This window comes from Cebus imitator, unplaced genomic scaffold (assembly GCF_001604975.1).
Source record: "Cebus imitator isolate Cc_AM_T3 unplaced genomic scaffold, Cebus_imitator-1.0 Scaffold572, whole genome shotgun sequence".
Classification (NCBI taxonomy): Eukaryota; Metazoa; Chordata; class Mammalia; order Primates; family Cebidae; genus Cebus; species Cebus imitator.
In genome coordinates, this window is record NW_016107887.1 from 142,359 (window position 1) to 149,092 (window position 6,734).

At 45.8% G+C, this 6,734-nt stretch overlaps 1 protein-coding gene across 25 annotated transcripts in view; it reads left to right on the top strand.

Moving 5' to 3' along the window:
- The first annotated feature begins 1,792 nt into the window (after window positions 1-1,792).
- The window catches only part of CLASP1 (cytoplasmic linker associated protein 1), a 291,806-nt gene continuing 286,864 nt past the window's right edge, over window positions 1,793-6,734 (top strand). For all 25 annotated transcript variants that reach the window (XM_037734066.1, XM_017516071.2, XM_037734067.1 and 22 more), the window contains exon 1: window positions 1,793-2,003. The gene's annotated coding sequence lies outside the window, so the exon portion shown is untranslated. The remainder of the gene's footprint in view (window positions 2,004-6,734) is intronic.

Consider the following 6,734-nt stretch of genomic DNA (forward strand, 5'->3'; position numbering starts at 1 on the left):
TCTCGGCTCACTGCAACCTCCGCCTCCTGGGTTCAGGCAATTCTCCTGCCTCAGCCTCCTAAGTAGCTGGGATTACAAGCACGCACCACCATGTCCAGCTAATTTTTTGTATTTTTAAGTAGAGACGGGGTTTCACCATGTTGACCAGGATGGCCTTGATTTCTTGACCTCGTGATCCACCCGCCTCGGCCTCCCAAAGTGCTGGGATTACAGGCTTGAGCCACCGCGCCCCGCCAAATCTTAATTTTTAACTCTCATTTTTTTCCCCATTTCAGTTAGACTGCTCTATTAACTTTACTTCCAGTATGCCTCTTAGCCTTTGCATCTTGTTATTTCTTCTCTGTAATGGTCTTTCATGATCACCCATCCATTTTCAAAAGGTTGCTTGTGCTTTCGTTTCCAAGACATCACCTTATACATCCAACTAGGAGTCACATCATCCATGTCATCCCTACTCTTTCAAAACACTGTCCTCTCTCTTTTCTGCACCACACAGAAGGGCCTACACATGGCTTTAATGCTTTAGCTTAGCCTCTCCGACCACACCTCCTAAGACCCTGAGGATCAGGGGGCATTATCTCACAGTTCTCCAGCACTTCTCTCCCAACCCAACAAATACACATGCTGCTAGCATGGAGCTGCGCACATAAGCTCCACCGGTGAAGACGCAACACACTGGGCAGTGCATCTCAACACATCAAATTACCCGCGCGCACAGGAGTCTGATGTAGCAAATGTGGGTCCTTCAGGATCCTTGAAGGCAGCCCTATAATTTGCCGTTTTCTCCCCTTCAAAAATACTCTGTGGGCCGGACGCGGTGGCGCACGCCCGTAATCCCAGCACTTTCGAAAACCCAAGCCAGAGGATCACTTGAGGTCAGGAGTTTGAGACAAGGCTGGGAAACTCGGTGAAACCCTTCTCTACAAACAAACAAACAAACAAAAATTAGCTGGGGGTGGTGGTGCGCCCCTGTAATTCCAGCCACTCGGGAGGCTAAGGCAGGAGGATCACCTGAACCTGGGAGGTCGAGACTGCAGTGAGCCTTCATCGCGCCATTGCACTCCAGCCTGGCCGACGGCGGTGAGATCCTGTCTCAAAAAAATAAAACCTACCACTTCCCCACATATCATCCCAGGGTAAAGCACGCGACGGAGGAGCGAAGCAGTGTTTATTTGTGGAGGCGCTCAAGTAAGAAATCCTTGAGTTTCGCTGGCCGACTCAAGGGTCTCCGAAGCCTCCACGGGGCTGTCTCCCTCCCAAAAAGGCAAAGAACCGTTAAAAAGTTGTGCTTCCGGCACAAGCTTCCGCGCCTGCTCGGAAAAGGGTGCGTGGACGCACAGCTCTGTTAAGGGAAGTCGCAAGGCACAATTTCCTTCATGGCAGTGGCCCGTAACCCAGAAGTGAAAGGCCGTTTCCTTCGGGTATCAGATCCCTGACCAAAGGAAGTTCCAGTTGGACCCGACTTTTACTCAGAGTTTCCCGCATCCACTTTAGCTCTTCCTATCACGTTTCCTGCTTGCTGATACACTGTTGCTGTGGCCACTTAGTTCCAATCTTCTTTGCAACTTTCCAGGGGTCCTAACTACACTCGGCCGTCCTTTCCTGAAAATAAAAAACACACACAAACCAAAAAGCAAACCTTTACCCTACGGGTCCCCATCAGGGTCAACCAGCGTTCTCCGTGAGGGGCAAAGCTCCCGGAGACTTTCTGCCTAACACAGCCAGGCCGGCGCCTACGCCCGGCGTTACCATAGAGAGGCAGTCGCCTCTCTGGTCTCGGTTTACGTTCTCTATGGTGCAGCCGGGTCGGTGGCGGTAAGGAGAAAAAGAGGGACCGCACTGCGCAGGCGCCTTCGGCGTCTCTCTCGCTCTCTCGGTCTTTTTTTTTTTTTTCTTTCTTTTTTTTTTTTTAATCCCCGCACCAAGCGCTTAACCTCATTGGGGTGGAGGAGAAGGCGGCGGCTCTCTGGTCCGCAGCGGCAACAGTAACGAAAAACAGGGCTGTAAGTACCCGATCAGGGGGCGGAGGGTCAGACCCGAGCCCTCCCGCGGCCCCGGCCCCTCCCGCACATTGGCGGGCGCCGGGTCTGGGTGGGGGTGATGTCCAGCGCTGTCATCGGCTCTTGGGTGCACTTTGGGGGATGGGGTGGCCCTGAGGTGGGAGCCTGGCGAGGAGCGGGTTGCGAGGGTTGTTTATACAGCTTGTAGGTCGCTGAGCCCAGGCTGCTTTGCAGAGGGAGGGGGTCGGCCGTGGGGGTCAGTCGGGCTTTGTGTGCCCCTGTTTCCCTTTCCCAGACCCCACCCGGGCCCCCTTTTTATCCTGAGTCTCCCCTTCCGGGTGGGAGAATCCAGCGAACCCGGGGCGCGTTTGCAAGGAGGGGAGGGGGCGAGGGAGAGAAACCCACAACAACTAGTCGTCGGCGAGTGATGGGTGTGGAGAAAGATCCAGAGGGAAGGGGTGCCGGGAGGCGGGCGGCCCGGGTTCCTGGCCCGGGCTCCCAGCCCGGCCAGACAAAAGCTGCGCGAGCGGCGCCGACGGAGCGGCTGGCCTGATGGGATGCGCAAGGTCCCCTTGGTCCCCGGGGCCTTCGAAGAGCTTCTTTCTGAAGCTGGGAAAGCGAACAAGTGCTGAGTTAAGACTGTGCAGCCTTCTCAACTTGCCTTTGTTGTTCTTTGGTGTTGGCAGAGACGCTCTGACGAAGATGAGTGTGTGATCTTGCACGTTAGCCTGGCTAGGTACAATGGAGCTAATCAAATTTTGCTTTCCATTTTCCGAGCTGCTTGGATGAGCATGGGGCTTTCCAGAGTTTAACTTATTACATAATATTTTAAAAATAGTTGTTTGTTTCTAAAATTAAGAAAAAACTTAGGTGGAGTCTTAAAGCATGCTGTGTTGCAGCTAGTGAGTTTCTGTGTAGTGGGGTGCGTTCGTTAAATACTGACCATTCGTAGAACCTGTGAGCTCTTTAAACATGATACTTTAATTTGTAGATTTGGCAATGAGAGCTTCAGATTTCCCAGTCCTTTGGGAGGCAGTGATGCAGAAGAGTCAGAAGCGAGAAACAGTTTCATGCTGCCATGTACCTTCCATCCTATTTGGATTTCACAGTCCGTTTTCAATTCTGCCATTAGAAATTGTTTTTATTACTGTTATTATTTATGACGTTAACTGAACCTCCGGTATGAGGGATCCTGGACACTGGCTGTGTTTGCTTATCAAGGGAGTGGGAGTATAGCAACATTGATGTAGAGATAATATAGATACAAAGTAATACAGCGCCTCAGAGTACTGAATATTATTTACTTTTTACATTTGTTAAGAAAGATATAAATATCAGTGATCTGGTGGTTATCTTGTAAAATTGTGCAATTGCACCTTTTTAGCGGTTGTTACTCAAATCTCAGTTTCTATAATTCATTCTTTATTATGAGCTAACTTGTAACACTATTTTAGATTCCTAAAGCTTTAATTTTTATGGAGTTTTCAGCTATAGGTTTTAATTCTCCCAAGTAAGGTTAACCAAAGTTAGGACTCCTTTGAAGAGACTTTGTTGGTGGTGGAGGTGTCAAATATTATATCTCTGTGTTACTACTGAATTGGCAAATACAGAAAAGGTTTTTGCTAAGTTTGCACCATAAATTTGTGTTAGAATAGAAAACCCAGATCTCCTAGTATGTCAGGCTTTTGAATTAACCCACAGATTCAACTTTATTTATGTAAAGAGGTAAGCAATTTTTTTTTAAATTGATAGCAAGTAAAAATCTGAAGCCTGGTGTATTATGCTTCCATAACTAATGGGATAGATTCTCTTAAGTGTAGTTCAGATGATAGGAACTTGCTTTTTATAGAGCAAGATTTCAGAGCCTTAAAATAGTTTGACAGGGATGTTGAGAAATGATTGGCCAGAAGAACATTAAGCTTGTCATTCAAGTGTGTTATATTTTGTTTACTGGTTTTGTTTATTATTTTTAGTTTTAGTTTTTAAGACAGAGTTCTTGTCGTCCAGGCTGAAGTGCATGGCACCTCGCTGCAGCCTCTGCCTCCCAGATTCAAGTGATTCTTTTGCCTCAGCCTCCTGCGTAGCTTACAGGTACCCACAGCCACACCCAGCTAATTTTTAGTAGAGACAGGGTTTCATCATGTTGGCCAGGCTGGTCTCCAACTCCTGACTTCCGGTGATCTGCCTGCCTTGGCCTCCCAAAGTGCTGGGATTACAGGCGTGAGCCATCGCGCCCAGCCTGAGTTTATTGGTTTTAGATTTAGATTTTTTGCTTCAGTCTTGTTTATTCTATTTTCTTTTATTTATTTATTTTTTTGAGGCAGAGTCTCACTGTGTAGCCAGGCGCCAGGCTGGAGTACAGTGGCGCGATCTCAGCTCACTGCAACCTCCGCCTCCCAGATTTAAGCAATTCTCCTGCCTCAGCCTCCCGAGTAGCTGGGACTACAGGCACGCCACCATGCTCAGCTAATTTTTGTGTTTTTAGTAGAGACAGAGTTTCACCATGTTGGCCAGGATGGTCTCGATCTCTTGACCTTATGATCCGCCCACCTCAGCCTCCCAAGGTGTTGGGAGTATAGGCGTGAGCCACTGTGCCCGGCATCATTCTGTTTTCTTAAGTAGCTTAGTGTCATGATTTATAAGTTGAGTGAGATGGTTTCTTGGGCCTAAGACTTAAATTTATTGAGACCCATCTATTCTATTCTATTTTTTTTTTTCCTTTAATTTAGAGATGGAGTTTCTCCTCGTTGGCCAGGCTGGTCTCGAACTCCTGACCTCGTGATCTGCCTGCCTCAGCCTCTCAAAGTGCTGGGATTACAGGGGTGATCCACTGCTCTCAGCCACTGTTTTTTTTTTTTTTTCTTTCTTTTTTTTTTCAATATCCTTTAAATGCAATGTCTGAAACAAAACAGAAGATATGACCTGACCAGAATATACAGCTGTTTTCTTAGGGAACTGAATCAGTGATTTTCAAACTTCACTGTGCATTCTGGCTCTGCCACTTACCAGTGCTGTGATTTTAGGCCAGTTAAATAATCTCAGTATTTTAGCATCTTTGTCTGTAAAACAAGGGTGAGAGGAGGGCAGTGTTAATTGTAGCACCTACCTAGGTTGTTGTCAAGATTAAATGAGATAATGTAAAGTGTTGAGGGTAGTGACTGATACGTGTTAAGGGTAACACATGGTGGGAGTTAATAACTATGTAGTAGTAGTTGCAACAATCAAGTCACTGGAATCACTTTGGGACCTTGTGAAAATACAAGCAGCCTGGCCTTACTTTATTCTCTTCCACTCAGAGAATTTGTATGGGACGTGGGTAGCCACAGTTTTAACAGTCCCCAATGATTTTTAGATGACCCAGAGGTGGAGAACTCTGCACTCTACATTCATGATATAAGTTATTGCATTAGCTTTTACAAATTAAAAATTTTAGGCCAGGTGCGGTGGCTCAAGCCTGTAATCCCAGCACTTCGGGAGGCCGAGGCGGGTGGATCACGAGGTCAAGAGATCGAGACCATCCTGGTCAACATGGTGAAACCCCGTCTCCATAAAACTACAAAAAATTAGCTGGGCATGGTGGCGCGTGCCTGTAATCCCAGCTACTCAGGAGGCTGAGGCAGGAGAATTGCCTGAACCCAGGAGGCGGAGGTTGCGGTGAGCCGAGATCGCGCCATTGCACTCCAGCCCGGGTAACAAGAGTGAAACTCCGTCTCAAAAAAAAAAAAAAAAAAAAAAAAAAAAAAAAATTTTAAATTCTCCAAGTAATAGTTGAATAGATCTTCCTAAACGATTCGAACAATGCAGATACAAGTAAAGGCATGGCTCCCAATTTCAGACTCCTCTGGAGAAAGGAGAAACACCCACTTACTAGTTTGGAAAAACCCACATTTCCTTCTATACACTGTTACCCTTTTTGTAGATTTATAAGTAAATGTCTTCATAGTAGTAATAGGCAAGCTTAAAAGATAAAAATGATTTTCAAAGCACTTTTACAGTCATAATCTTTGTTCCTTTCCAAGTCCTGTGATATGGGTAGGGGAGATAGCATCACAGTCCTATCAATTTGCAGATGAGAAATCAAGGCCTGCAAGTGAAATTTGCCCTGATTGATCTAGAATGAGAATTGAGCCTTCTGTCTCTCAGCCTAATGCCCTTTTCATGTGAACCACACTGTCTCCTAGCTACATAACCTTGGCTTATATTGAAGTTGTGGCTCATGAAGTCGTCTAGTCTTTTTGCCATGCCAGTAGCTGTGAAATCAGATTTCCTCCTTTCCTTTAGTGTATATATACTTGCTTTTAGAAAAATGTAATTTCTTGGATAGGAGAGTATTTAAAAAAAAAAAGAAAAAATAAAAAGTAAATTCAAGATTTTATATTTTTGTGTATCTGTTAAGATTGATCTGTTGGGGAAAGAAATCTAGAACTGGCCTCGTGGCCATCTGATAGCATGGTGCGTTTGGGTGGGCCTGTCTTTGTTCAGGATAGCTGAGGTCAATGTAGCGCTTTCCTTCACTGCTGTTCAATTAACAATCCAGGTAAAATTAGTTAAATTTATTCATAGTCTTACTACAATAATGTAGCAATAATACAGAAAGTTGAGAGACCAGTGGAGGAAAACCCACATTAAACCATCCCAACATGAGCTATTACTTCCCGATATGTCACTCTTTGAGACTGCCATGTGTCCATTCCTTTTTTTTTTGAGATGTAGTCTTTTTTTTTTTTTTTTTTT